Below are 15,116 nucleotides of genomic sequence, written 5' to 3' on the forward strand. Positions count from 1 at the left end.
GTCCAGAGTTTCCCACAAACTCTGGAATTTGGCGCTAATAATCCTCAGGCGGTGTGGTCCATAGGGGATCACTGGGGGGGGGCTACTTCATCTCTCCTGGGGCGTCTCCTTGAGGGTCCCTCATCACCGGATGACGATGAGGAGTAGAAGAATGTGGCATCCTCTTCTCCCTCACTTGCAGACTCAGTTTCAGAGTCAAGGATGGCGTATGCCTCTTCAGCAGAGTACAGTCGTGGACAAAAGTTTTGAGAATTACATAAATATTGGAAATTGGAAAAGTTGCTGCTTAAGTTTTTATAATAGCAATTTGCATATACTCCAGAATGTTATGAAGAGTGATCAGTCCTTCTTTGCCATGAAAATTAACTTAATCCCAAAAAAACCTTTCCACTGCATTTCATTGCTGTTATTAAAGGACCTGCTGAGATCATTTCAGTAATCGTCTTGTTAACTCAGGTGAGAATGTTGACGAGCACAAGGCTGGAGATTATTATGTCAGGCTGATTGGGTTAAAATGGCAGACTTGACATGTTAGGGTGGAGGGTGATGCTTGAAATCATTGTTCTTCCATTGTTAACCATGGTGACCTGCAAAGAAACGCGTGCAGCCATCATTGCGTTACATAAAAATGGCTTCACAGGCAAGGATATTGTGGCTACTAAGATTGCACCTCAATCAACAATTTATAGGATCATCAAGAACTTCAAGGAAAGAGGTTCAATTCTTGTTAAGAAGGCTTCAGGGTGTCCAAGAAATTCCAGCAAGCGCCAGGATCGTCTCCTAAAGAGGATTCAGCTGCGGGATCGGAGTGCCACCATTCCAGAGCTTGCTCAGGAATGGCAGCAGGCAGGTGTGAGCGCATCTGCACGCACAGTGAGGCGAATACTTTTGGAAGATGGCCTGGTGTCAAGAAGGGCAGCAAAGAAGCCACTTCTCTCCAAAAGAAACATCAGGGACAGATTGATCTTCTGCATAAAGTTTGGTGAATGGACTGCTGAGGACTGGGGAAAAGTCATATTCTCCGATGAAGCCTCTTTCCAATTGTTTGGGCATCTGGAAAAAGGCTTGTCCGGAGAAGAAAAGGTGAGCGCTACCATCAGTCCTGTGTCATGCCAACAGTAAAGCATCCTGAGACCATTCATGTGTGGGGTTGCTTCTCATCCAAGCGAGTGGGCTCACTCACAATTTTGCCCAAAAACACAGCCATGAATAAAGAATGGTACCAAAACACCCTCCAACAGCAACTTCTTCCAACAATCCAACAACAGTTTGGTGAAGAACAATGCATTTTCCAGCATGATGGAGCTGGAGGCGGGTGGACAAACAAAAACCCACTAATTCTGACAAACTCCAAGAAGTGATTATGGAAGAATGGGTTGCTATCAGTCAGGAATTGGCCCAGAAGTTGATTGAGAGCATGCCCAGTCGAATTGCAGAGGTCCTGAAAAAGAAGGGCCAACACTGCAAATACTGACTCTTTGCATAAATGTCATGTAATTGTCGATAAAAGCCTTTGAAACGTATGAAGTGCGTGTAATTATATTTCACTACATCACAGAAACAACTGAAACAAAGATCTAAAAGCAGTTTAGCAGCAAACTTTGTGAAAACTAATATTTTTGTCATTCCTTAAAACTTTTGACTACGACTGTACATTCTCTGGGATGGACGGGACATTTTTATTTGAATTGGTGTGTGTAAAGTAAAAAGTGTCAGGGGGGTGTATGTAGTAATTTAACACGTGAGGGGGCTTGTAATGAATTTAAAATAAAATTTATGATAAAGAAAAAAAGAGAAAGAAAAGGGGAAAAAATAAGTGAAAGAATAAGATAAAAATTTAGAAAAAAAAGGCTAAAAAAAACAATGAAACCTGAGCAGACGCTGTCAGTACTAACTAAAATTGACATATATATATATATATATATATACTGTATATATATATACAGTACAGACCAAAAGTTTGGACACACCTTCTCATTCAAAGAGTTTTCTTTATTTTCATGACTATGAAAATTGTAGATTCACACTGAAGACATCAAAACTATGAATGAACACATGTGGAATTATATACATAACAAACAAGTGTGAAACAACTGAAAATATGTCATATTCTAGGTTCTTCAAAGTAGCCACCTTTTGCTTTGATTACTGCTTTGCACACTCTTGGCATTCTCTTGATGAGCTTCAAGAGGTAGTCCCCTGAAATGGTTTTCACTTCACAGGTGTGCCCTGTCAGGTTTAATAAGTGGGATTTCTTCCCTTATATGGGACCATCAGTTGCGTTGAGGAGAAGTCAGGTGGATACACAGCTGATAGTCCTACTGAATAGACTGTTAGAATTTGTATTATGGCAAGAAAAAAGCAGCTAAGTAAAGAAAAACAAGTGGCCATCATTACTTTAAGAAATGAAGGTCAGTCAGTCAGCCGAAAAATTGGGAAAACTTTGAAAGTAAGGGCTATTTGACCATGAAGGAGAGTGATGGGGTGCTGCGCCAGATGACCTGGCCCCCACACTCACTGGACCTGAACCCAATCGAGATGGTTTGGGGTGAGCTGGACCGCAGAGTGAAGGTAAAAGGGCCAACAAGTGCTAAGCATCTCTGGGAACTCCTTCAAGGCTGTTGGAAGACCATTTCAGGGGACTACCTCTTGAAGCTCATCAAGAGAATGCCAAGAGTGTGCAAAGCAGTAATCAAAGCAAAAGGTGGCTACTTTGAAGAACCTAGAATATGACATATTTTCAGTTGTTTCACACTTGTTTGTTATGTATATAATTCCACATGTGTTCATTCATAGTTTTGATGCCTTCATAGTCATGAAAATAAAGAAAACTCTTTGAATGAGAAGGTGTGTCCAAACTTTTGGTCTGTACTGTATATACACTGAACAAAAATGTAAACGCAACACTTTCGGTTTTGCTTCCATTTTGCATGAGCTAAACTCAAAGATCTGAAACATTTTCTACATACACAAAAGACCCATTACTCTCATTGTTCACAAATCTGTCTAAATATGTGTTGGTGAGCACTTCTACTTTGCCGAGATAATCCATCCCACCTCACAGGTGTGGCATATCAAGGTGCTGATTAGACAGCATGAATATTGCACAGGTGTGCCTTAGACTGTTCACAGAAAATCAGTGAGTATTGGCCACCATTTGCCTCACGCAATGCAACACATCTCCTTCGCATAGAGTTGATAAGGTTGTTGATTGTGGCCTGTGGAATGTTGGTCCACTCCTCTTCAATAGCTGTGCGAAGTTGCAGAATATTGGCAGGAACTGGAACAAGCTGTCGTATACGCCGATCCAGAGCATCCCAAAAATGCTCAATGGGGGACATGTCCGGTGAGTATGCTGGCCATGCGTATTATGGGCCGGTGCGTCTTATAGGGCAAAAAATACGGTGTGTATATATATATATATACATATATATTGTGACATAGCAAGGGGTTTTGTTTGGGAAGGCAGGTATTTTCCTCCCAACATGGGCGGCTGGGCTTATTTCCAGCCAGATGAGATCAAATACCGGACCGGAGTTTAAGTGCCGGTCTGGATTTTGGCAGCGCCTGGCTGTCCTTTAAATAGGCAGCTGGGCTCAGCAGCTGAGTCTCTGTTTTGGGATCTGAAGCATGGTGCTGTGCTGGAAAGTTGAGAGCCGTGTGAGGGCTGCACGCTGGGAAACAGGCCCCCTAAAGCCTGCTGTGGACTGCCGGGGATAAAACAGCTAGCAAGGTGATGTATCTGTTCTATGGACTTTTTCATTGTGTGAATTAATACCAAGACTGTAATGAGTCGTTTTTCTTTTGCCTTTTGTGTGAATAAACACTAACATTTTGATTTACGAACTTGTTTTGCCTCTGTACTGCGTCCGCTTACCCTGCCTACCAGAGCAAATCCTCACAATTGGTGGAGGATGCAGGCACACGCAGTGAGGTTGGCGTAAACGCTGAAATATTTATGTTTTTGGGTACAGCTGGATGTCCTGGATTAAACCAGCTAAATTCAAACCTGTGTCACGTGACAAAATGGAGGCTGTAATGAAAGCTCTGGTGGAGGCTAACCAACACCAGCAAGAAACAAACCAGCTGCTGTTACAACACGTGATGGCTTTACAGATGGCAGGAGCGTCCCCAGGGCTTTGCCACCCCCTCTCCAGCAATGGATCGACCAGGTCTCTCCAGGTAATGCTCTCGAGATGGTCAACCTGGTGGTACGCTATGAGGCTACCCGGAATCTATAGGGGGTTCTTTTGGGAGGGGGGTAGTCAAATCCCATAACTCTCTACCCCAGACCTGGTGATTGCCGCCCACCAAACCTGCCCGGGATGTACCCCCTGTGGACCCAGCTCTGATAGTCTGCTGGCAGTGTCGGGAGCCTGGCCATGTACGAGCTGACTGTCAGGTGGAACCCATGGACACGAACTATTGCTTCCGTCAGTCGTTATATGCTAGGAAGCTGTGTGCAGTGGGTTCCCCGGTACTCTGAATCACCTGTGCCAGGTGGAGGTGGGAGACACTCCAGCGGAGGCTCTGTTGGCCCTGGTAAGGGCTCCCCTGGTACGGTTCACTGAGTATACTGGCCAGAAAGTCGGGGTCATGTGTATTCATGGAGACTTAAAAGACTACGCCACTGCTATGGTGTCTCTATCCATGGTTGCCGGCAGGTGGACCCACGAGGTGGCTGTCGCCACCAATCTACACTACAAACTTATAATAGGAGGGACTTTCCGGGCTTCCCGGAACTGTGACCTGCTAGAGTGACTGATACCCATAAGACAGGGGTAACCCTAGCAGAGTGACCCGGCTCAGGGGGAAGACCAGAACCCTGGGAACCTGAGTCCGAAGAGCCAGCGGTATGGGTGACCGCCACTTCGGTGGAAGAGGGGGAGACAACCCTGCTAAGTGCGATGGTGGGAGACATGGAGGACTTGCCGCCGGGTCCTGAGCTGGCAGACCTCAATGTCTCCGGGGATAATTTTGGTACCGCCCAATACCAGGACCCAACCCTATCCCGAGCCTAGGAAAATGTATTCATAGTTGATGGTGAACCACAACAACCAGGGGCAGAGTCGGTGTTCCCCCGTTTTGTGGTTCATCAGGGTATGTTGTACCAGGTAAACCAGCTGCGAAGTGAATCCATTGAACAGTTGGTGGTGCCCCAGGCTTATTGTAAGCTCGTGTTAGAGTTAGCCCACCAGCATGTTCTCGGGGGTCATCTGGGAATGCAGAAGACACAGGACCAGATACCACAACGGTTTTACTGGCCCAGTGTGTTTAGGGAGGTGGAAGAAATCTGTAAGTCTTGCCCGACCTGCCAGGCAACTAGCCCCCAGCATCTTTTCTGCAGTCCCTTGGTACCTCTCCCGATCATCGAGGTGCCGTTTGAGCGAATTGTTATGGACCTCATAGTCCCAGTACCGAGGTCCGCTAGATGACACCAACACATCTTGGTCATCTTGGACTACGCCACTCCGTACCTGGAGGCGATGCCACTGCGACATACATCAGCGAAGCTTATAGCTAAGGAGCTAATGGAGATGTTCTCCCAAGTGGGGCTACCTAAAGAGGTTCTGACTGACCAGGGGACCCCTTTTATGTCCAAGGTCATGAGGGAACTCTGTAAGTTGCTGCATATCAGACATTTACGGACATCCGTGTACCATTCGCAAACGGACGGTCTGGTTGAAAGGTTTAACAAAACTCTAAAAACTATGTTAAAAAGGGTGGTGTCTAAAGATGGAAAGCATTGGGACCTTCTTCTGCCCTATCTCATGTTCGCTGTGTGAGAGGTACCCAAGGCCTCTACTGGGTTCTCGCCTTTCGAATTGCTTTATAGCAGACATCCTCGTGGTCTGTTGGATGTGGCCAAAGAGGCGTGGGAACAGCAACCCACTCCGCATAAAAGTGTCCTGGAGTATGTAATCAAGATGCAACAGCGGATAGAGACCATTTTGCCTCTTGTCGGGGAACATATGGAGGCTGCTCAGCAAGCTCAGAGTCGGATCTATAATCGGCAGGCTCGGGTCCAGATCTTTAACCCGGGTGATCGGGTTTTGGTTCTGGTACCAACCGTGGACAGTAAGTTCCTGGCTAGATGGCAGGGGCCCTACGAGATACTTGAGAAAGTTGGAGAGGTAAATTACAAGGTACACCAGCCAGGGCGGCGGAGGCCGGAGCAGGTTTACCATGTTAATTTACTTAAACCTTGGAAAGATAGGGAGACCTGTACTGAAGACAGCTCGCGGCCGGGTTTTCTAGGGGAAGAGGTTCCGGCTCCTATGTCGGATGCAAGGGAAGCGGTTGCCACAGTAAAAATTGCTGACAGCCTCTCCTCTAAAGACCAGGGAGTTCGTTAGTTGGAACATGGATGTGTTCTTGGACCTCCCTGGACGCATTTCCGCAATCCAGCATGACATTGTCACTGAGCCTCAGGCAAAAGTCCGGTTAAAGCCATACCGGTTACCCGAGTCTCGGTGATAAGCCATTTCAGAGGAAGTGCAGCTGCGGCTAAACGTCATTGAGGAGTCTAAAAGTGAGTGGGCCAGTCCTATAGTCTTAATACCCAAGCCGGACGGGACGTTACGGTTTTGTAACGATTTTCGTAAGCTGAACAAAATATCTAAATTCGATGCATATCCCGTGCCTCGGGTGGATGAGCTTATTGAAAGGTTAGGCCAAGCCCGGTATTTTTCTGTTTTGGACCTCACCAAATGGTACTGGCAGGTACCCTTGATGGAGGCTGCCAAAGAGAAAACTGCCTTTATTACACCAGGGGGGCTGTACCAATATAAGGTGTTACCCTTCGGTTTGCATGGCGCCCCTGCCACTTTTCAACGTCTAATGGACATTGTGCTTCGTCCACATCGGCGGTACGCTTCGGCTTACCTGGATGATATTGTAATTCACAGTACCGACTGGGAGAGTCACCTGCCCAAAGTACAGGCCATAGTGGACTCCATTCGAAAGACTGGTCAAACAGCTAACCCAAAAAAATGTGCAATAGGGTTAGAGTAGACTAAATACCTAGGGTATGTCATTGGGCGCAGAGTCATCAAACCCCAAGTAAGCAAAATAGAGGCGATAAGGAATTGACCCCGACCTGTCACCTCTAGGCAAGTAAAGTCATTCCTGGGAATGGTGGGCTATTATATGAGGTTCGCTCCACATTTTGCCACTTTAGCAGCTCCATTGACAGGACTCTTGAAGGGACGGAAGTCCGTGATGGTCCGCTGGAATGACCAGGCGGAAGATGCTTTCTCTGCTTTGAAGTCGGCCCTGTGTGTATCCCCGGTTTTGGTGACGCCCGACTTCAAAAGGGAATTTATAGTACAGACCGATGCCTCCGAAGTAGGCTTTGGTGCTGTACTGTCTCAGGAAGTCAACGGGGAGGAGCATCCCGTTGTCTTCCTCAGCCGTAAGCTCACTCCAGCCGTATAGTGGAGAGAGAGTGCCTGGCCATCAAGTGGGCACTCGAGTCTCTCCGCTATTATCTGTTGGGGAGAAAGTTGCATCTGGTGACCAACCACTCCCATCTCAAGTGGAAGAGCCAGGTCAAATAGAGGAATGCTCGGGTCACCAGATGATTCTTGTCCTTGCAAAACTTTAAATTTACAGAACACAGGGCAGGCCGGTTACAGGGAAATGCGATGCCCTGCCCTGGGTACACTGTCTGGCGTGTGTTCACAAAGGGAAGGGGGGTTATGTGACATAGCAAGGGGTTTTGTTTGGGAAGGCAGGTATTTTCCTCTCAACATGGGCTGCTGGGCTGATTTCAAGCCAGGTGAGATCAAATACCGGACCGGAGTTTAAGTGCCGGTCCGGATTTTGGCAGCGCCTGGCTGTCCTTTAAATAGGCAGCTGGGCTCAGCAGCTGAGTCTCTGTTTTGGGATCTGAAGCATGGTGCTGTGCTGGAGGGTTCAGAGCCGCATGAGGGCTGTATGCTGTATTTTGATTTACGAACTTGTTTTGCCTCTGTACTGTGTCTGCTTACCCTGCCTACCAGAGCAAATCCTCACAATATATATACATATATTTTTATATATATATATATATATATATATATATAGCTAGCTTGCACAAAAAAAAAACACAAGTGCTGATCAGCACTTGCCAGTCACAGCTCCCACACAGAAAAAGTGTTGCAGAGCTGGAAAAGACAAAAAAGAAATAAAAAAAAGGCAAAAAAAATAAAAAGGACAGACTGGAGTCCACGGGGAGGGGGGACAGGGAATAGGGATCTGAAATTGCTGCAGATGAGCCAAAGATCACTGCAGCTTTTCCAAATGTTGTTCTTCTTGTGAAAGCGGTGAAAAGCACTGATTTATGTGGTAGCACTTCAAGTCTCAGCCGACAATCAGCAGCACAGTGGGGAACAGGTCCTTTCTGCAAGCAGTCACCAAGCTAGAATGGCTGCCTACAGAGAGGTACCAACTGTTCTTTCAGCTGCATAGCGCTGCCATTGGCTGGAGCGTTGTTCTAGCCAAAAGCAGCGCTGGGAGGGGACACCAGTGTCTGATGTGACACTGGCTTATGTAATTAGCCCCAATTACCTCCAGCCAAGCCCCCCTGCAGCACCACAGATTGGCTAATTGTAGAATCAGAGGAGGAGGGTGATGGCGGCAGCAATAAAAAGCAGAAGCAATGTAATGTCACGGATGGTGTTGCAGAAAGCTGGAACCTATAAATAAACATCCGACTGGCTTGATCACAAACTAAGGAGCATATGGGTGAGCCCTATAAAATCCCTAGAGCTCTCCCTGACTGCTATGCCCATGCAAAGGTCTTTATGGTAGACGATTGCATGCCCACGTACCTTATACTGTGCGACACTTGAAAACCCTATAATAGTGAGGGGACACGACCACCGGCTCCCTGCACTTAATACGGACGGAGTCAGGGTCACCTAGAATCAAGCCAGCAAGAAACACAAATAAAGGAAAAGGACTTATCTGAGGAATCAACAGTAGCAGCCTCCAGCAGTGAGCAACTCATCCAGGAAGAAGTATAAACAGCAAAGTGAGGCAGTATGGGAGGGAATATAAAGGGAGACAATTAGTGTAAATAGGTAACAGCTGGGAGAAGGAAAGGAGATGACAAAGTGAAACCAAAACAAAGAACCTCATGCAAGAGGTAGAGAAGAACATCTAACAGATCTTCTCACAGAACTGGCGGTGACACGTACCTGCTTCGGAATTTGCTGATGCTGCTGACACTGTGGGTGCATTAGGCCCAAAAAGTGCCAGAGCTTAGCCGAGCCTGGCTGCCTGTACCTCTGTATGAGCAACTCCTGTATGGCGTTTTTTCTACACAAAGTAGGCACACAAAACCACAGACACGTGCAAGATCTGCAGAATTAAAAAAAGCCGTGGGAGTTCCAACACAATCATAGGTATCAGAGCTCTATTGCAGCACATGGGGCGGCATCACCAGATCCTTTGGGGAAAAAATAATTTTTTGCGGCAAGCCAGCAACATGGCCAGTTCTTTTGACCTTTCCCCACACAATTTCATCAGGTTGTCTCCCACAGAAGACACTTATCCACCTCTCCATTTACATGCTCCATCCTCAACAGCAGCAGGGCACCGTGGTGACAGACGGGAAACCGGTTTTAACATTTGTTACGCTTATGATTCTTTTAAACCTTGTGAGTATAATAAAAAGCTGATAAGGAACATCTTTTGCGGTGCTTTACTATTGTTTCGCTCCTTTCGTCCTAACCACTATAGGGGAGACAGGCAACATAGGAGAAACAAACAATATTTGAAGCGTGGAGCACTGAAATAGTGATTTGTGCATTGTAAAAAGTCTACATTTGCTGGAATGGTCGAAGGAGTACGTATCAAAGAGCAGCACGGTTTCTTTCTTGTGAAGTGAAACTAAGGGATTGTTCATATGAACGTATATGTTCCGTTCCATGCATTGGGCACCACAATTTGCGGTCCCCAATGCACGGAGAATGTTCGTGCAGGCTCTGGGAAGGATCCAGACCCATTCAACTCAAATGGGTCCGCATCCTTCCGTTGCGCAAAAAGATAGAGCAAGTCCTATCTTTTTGCGGAATGAAAGTACGAAACGGAACCCCATGGAAGTACTCCGTAGTGCTTCTGTAGCGTTCCGTTACGCATTTCTCGATTTGTGGACCCATTGAAGTGAATGGGTCCGCATCCGTGATGTGGAATTCACACAGAATGGTGTCCGTGTATTGCAGATCCGTATATGCAGTCCGCAATACGGAAACAGAACACATACGTTCGTGTGAACAAGCCCTAAGTGTGAACAGGACCCACCACACCCGTAACCTGCAGCGCTCACAGTAGAATTGACAATTTGGAATTTATTATTTGTGTTGACTTTTTAGCAGGGCACCGCACCACTTCCACTCCACCTCCATGTGAGGCATTGCCATGTGGTGTTGGAGCTGATCAGCCTAGGTGAGAGTAGCCACAAAAGCAAGTAGTTGCTAAAACACATGAAACAGCAGACATCCCGCTGGCTGTCACCCCACCGACTCCAACGTAAGGTGGTGTCAGCGACAATGACCACAACATCATGGCCTGAACCTGGGGGAAAACACTTATGCGCCCTGCATGACTTTTTTAAAAGTACACTGGCTTGCGTAAGGTGCTGACAATGTCAAAGAGAATGTCCTTATTTTCAGGCATTCTCACATGGCGAGGAACGCTCTCCTAGACTTTCAGCGACAGAATAGTCTGCAGCTACACTGCTTAATTCGCGAAGTTCCAACTCGCTGGAATTCAACATTGTACATACTAGAGCATCTGTACGAGCAGCAAAAAGCCATGAACGATTTTGCATGGTGCATATGTTTTTTCCAGGTCGGGCAGCTCATGCTGTCTGCCCTGTAGCTACTGGGACCAGCAATTAGAAACTCTCATGGAGGAGGCACTGCCACTGGAGATGTCATAATTGGAGGAGGATGATGGGGACACTGGCCATGACACCCAATCGTTTCAGTGGGGGCGGGGCCAGAAAAAACTGACTCCTTGGGCACGTTGGCCAGAATGGCGACCTGTAGACTTGCTTGCTTATTACCATGACAGACGTATCATTGACATCAAGCAGTCTGATGATTACTGGATAGCCATGTTTTTTTTCGCTCCAAATGGGGGGCCTACCAGGAAAAACTGTGTACGCAGCTTGCTGCAGCGTTCAGTGAGCAGACACCTGCCTCCCGCGTGTCTGAAAGAGAGGCCCCTTTCTGTTGGCCACAGAGTCGTTTTCCTCCCGTCACCACAAGCAGCAGAAGCTGCAGCAGCCAGTTCAGTCACCTCAACATAGGCTTTTCATGTGCCACATCAGGGTGAGGCCAATCAGCAAGCCCAGACCTCCCGCCTCAGCGCCTAGGTTCAAGCCTACCTACACTTTGGCCTGTCTCCGGTGCATACCTCGTTCCCTGACCCTGTGGATTTCTGGGAAGGCAGGCTAGAACAGAGGACCAAAGTGGCACAGTAGGCTCTTTCTTCTTTCTTACCCAGTCTCCAGTGTCCTCTTGGAGATGGTTTTAAGCACTGCAGAAGGTGTGGGGATACCAAAATGAACCAAGTTGTCCTCTGCCAGTGTCAAAACATCACTTTTCTCAAAATGAATAGATTTTGCCTTGCTGACGGTGACCCATCTTCCCACTACTGTCTGCCTGCCGTCCTGCCTACCATTATGTTGCCTGCCTACCGTTATGTTCCGTACGGATGCTGCTGCCTCCATCATGCCACTGCCACCTTCTTTCCACTGCTGCTGCCTACCTACCATCATGTTCTGTACGGCTGCTGCTGTCTTTATCATGCCACTGCTAAGCCTGCCTGCCAACATGTTCCATACTGCCGCTGCCTCCATCATGCTGCTGCAGCGGCCTGCTTACCATAATGTTCCGTAAGGCTACTGTTACTTCCATGAAGCCACTGCCACCATTACGCCACTGCTGCTGCCTGCCTACCATCATCTTTCATAAGGCTGCTGAGTCCTAGGAGACTAGAGGGTGTTGTATGCCAATTTCCAGGGCAATTGGAGCTAATTTGGCTTGGCCTAAAGCAATTCGGGTCCAAACTCAACTTTTTGAAAAATTTAGCGCACCTGAACCTCGACAGGTTCACTCATCTCTACTTTTGACCTGTGATGGCAAATGGGTAAAAGGTGACAATACCTGGTCGTTTAAGTTGTTGATTTGATTAATAGTGAGATGCCTCACTGACTAGAATAACAAAGGGGTTAATTGAGACATCCCTCTTGGTCTGGAGCTATAAAGGGAATTATTACTGGCCTAGGACAGTGTTTCTCAAAATTACTAAGACAAGTACCCACTAATTATGTTCCAGTTATACAATTATACCAAAGACTATGATCATACACTGTGATGCCTACTAAACGTCCAGCTTATCTGTGGAGGTGCTGGGTGTCAGAACCCTGCCAATCTGATACTGATGACCTATTCTGAGGATAGGACATCAATATTAAAAAATAATAATTAATAAATGACCCTCCTAGTTCTCCTGATACGTAAGGGGAACACTCTCCCAACAGTTACGGTTCCCTTGGCCGGCGCTGCCTCGATGCGGCACGTTTGAACATTAGCTCACAGCTCCTCCTGACGTGTAGGGAAGCCAGCTGGAGATCATTCCCAACACTCTTGGGCTCCTGTAAATCAATAAAAAAAAAATTCTGTTATTGCCAAACCCCTTTCTGAACTTACCAGGAAAGGTGCTGACGTGGTAATTTGGAAACCTAATGTCACGGATGATGTTGCAGATAGCTGGAACTTATTAATAAACGTCCAACTGGCTTGATCCCAAACTAAGGAGCATATAGGTGAGCCCTATAAAACCCTAAGAGCTCTCCCTGACTGCTATGCCCATGCAAGGGTATCAATGGTAGACGATTGCATGCCCACGTACCTAGACTGTGTGACACCTGAAAACCCTATAATAGTGAGGGGACACGACCACCGGCTCCCTGCACTTAATACGGACAGAGTCAGGTTCACCTAGAATCAAGCCAGCAAGGAAACACAATACATGAAAAGACTTATCTGAGTAAACAGCAGCAGCCTCCAGCAGTGAACACTTCATCCAGGAAGTAGTATAAACCGCAAAGTGAGGCAGTATGGGAGGGAATATAAAAGAGAAACAATTAGTCTAAATAAGTGACACCTGGGAGAAGGAAAGGAGATGAGAAAGTGAAACCAAAACAAAGAACATCATGCAAGAGGTAGAGAAGGACGTCTGCCAGACGTTCTCACAGAACTGGCGGTGACAGTACCCCTCCCTCTACGGGTAGACTCCGTACACTCAGAGCCCACCTTCTCAGGATGAGACCTATGGAAAGCCCTGATGAGATGAGTGGCCTTAATGTCCGCAACTGGGACCCACATCCTCTCCTCAGGACCATAACCCTCCCAATGAACGAGGTACTAGAGAGAACCGCGGATAATGCGAGAATCCACAATCCTAGAGACCTGAAATTCAAGATTACCATCAACAACAATTGGAGGAGGAGGCAAAGAGGAGGGTACAGTGGGTTGGACATAAGGTTTTAATAGGGACCTGTGAAAAACATTATGGATCTTCCAAGTCTGAGGAAGATCAAGACGGAAGGCAACGGGATTGATGACGGACAAGATCTTGTAAGGCCCAATAAACTTAGGACCCAACTTCCAGGAGGGAACCTTCAGTTTGATATTCTTTGTAGACAACCACACCAGATCACCCACATTCAGGTCCGGACCAGGCACACGTCTCTTATCCGCCACGCGCTTATATCTCTCACTTATCCTCTTCAGATTACCCTGAATCTTTTGCCAAATAAATGACAAAGACGAGGAAAATCTCTCCTCATCAGGTAAACCAGAAGACCCCTCTCCAGAGAATGTCCCAAACTGAGGATGAAACCCATATGCACCAAAAAATGGTGACTTATCAGAGGACTCCGGGCGACAGTTATTTAAAGCAAACTCAGCAAGGGACAAAAAAGAATACCAATCCTCCTGATTCTCCGCTACAAAACAGCGCAGATATGTCTCCAGATTCTGATTGACGCGTTCGGTCTGACCATTCGACTGCGGGTGAAAAGCAGAGGAGAACGACAACCGAATCCCCCAGCGAGAACAGAAGGCCTTCCAGAATCTGGAAACAAATTGCGTGCCCCTATCAGAAACGATGTCTGAAGGAATGCCATGCAATTTGACAATGTGATCAACAAACGCTTGCGCCAACGTCTTAGCATTGGGTAACCCAGGAAAGGGAATGAAATGCGCCATTTTGCTAAAACGGTCCACTACCACCAGAATCACAGTCTTCCCCGAGGAACGAGGCAGGTCTGTAATGAAGTCCATGGACAGATGCATCCAAGGACGGGAAGGAATGGGTAACGGGAGGAGAGAACCCGTTGGCCGTGAATGAGGGACCTTGGCACGAGCGCAGGTCTTGAAGGCTGCTACAAAACCCTCAACCGTCTTATGAAGAGCCAGCCACCAGAATCTCCGAGCAATGAGATCCACTGTGGCTCTACTCCCCAGGTGCCCAGCAAGGACAGTATCGTGGTGCTCCTTAAAATCCTTCTGTCGTAAAGCGAGAGGCACAAAGATCAGGAGTCTCTGCCTGGGCTGCCTGAACCTCTGCCTCCAAATCAGGATAAAGAGCAGAGACGACCACCCCTTCTGCCAAAATGGGACCCGGGTCTTCAAAGTTCCCCCCTCCCGGAAAACAACGTGACAGGGCATCCGCCTTCACATTTTTAACACCAGGGTGGAACGTGACAACAAAATTAAACCTAGAAAAGAACAAAGACCATCTGGCCTGTCTCGGGTTCAGACGCTTGGCCGATTCCAAGTAGGCCAGATTCTTATGGTCGGTAAACACGGTAAAAGGGTGGCTGGCTCCCTCTAACCAATAGCGCCATTCCTCAAAAGCTAATTTGATGGCCAACAACTCCCTATCTCCCACATCGTAATTTCTCTCTGCAGAGGAGAGTTTCCTTGAGAAAAAGGCACACGGTCGCCATTTGGCAGGAGAGGGACCCTGAGATAAGACCGCACCCACACCCACCTCAGAAGCGTCCACCTCAACAATAAAAGGTAGAGAGACATCAGGTTGTACCAAAATGGGAG

At 47.2% G+C, this 15,116-nt stretch overlaps 1 long non-coding RNA gene across 1 annotated transcript; it reads left to right on the forward strand.

The window, feature by feature from the left end:
• Positions 1-2,893: 2,893 nt before the first annotated feature.
• LOC120987033 lies at positions 2,894-8,315 on the forward strand. Its single transcript, XR_005775888.1, has 3 exons — positions 2,894-3,124; positions 5,410-5,414; positions 8,305-8,315. It is a non-coding gene; the product is annotated as an uncharacterized LOC120987033 (long non-coding RNA).
• The last annotated feature ends 6,801 nt before the right edge of the window (positions 8,316-15,116 follow it).

This window comes from Bufo bufo, chromosome 1, assembly GCF_905171765.1.
Source record: "Bufo bufo chromosome 1, aBufBuf1.1, whole genome shotgun sequence".
In the NCBI taxonomy this organism is placed as follows: Eukaryota; Metazoa; Chordata; class Amphibia; order Anura; family Bufonidae; genus Bufo; species Bufo bufo.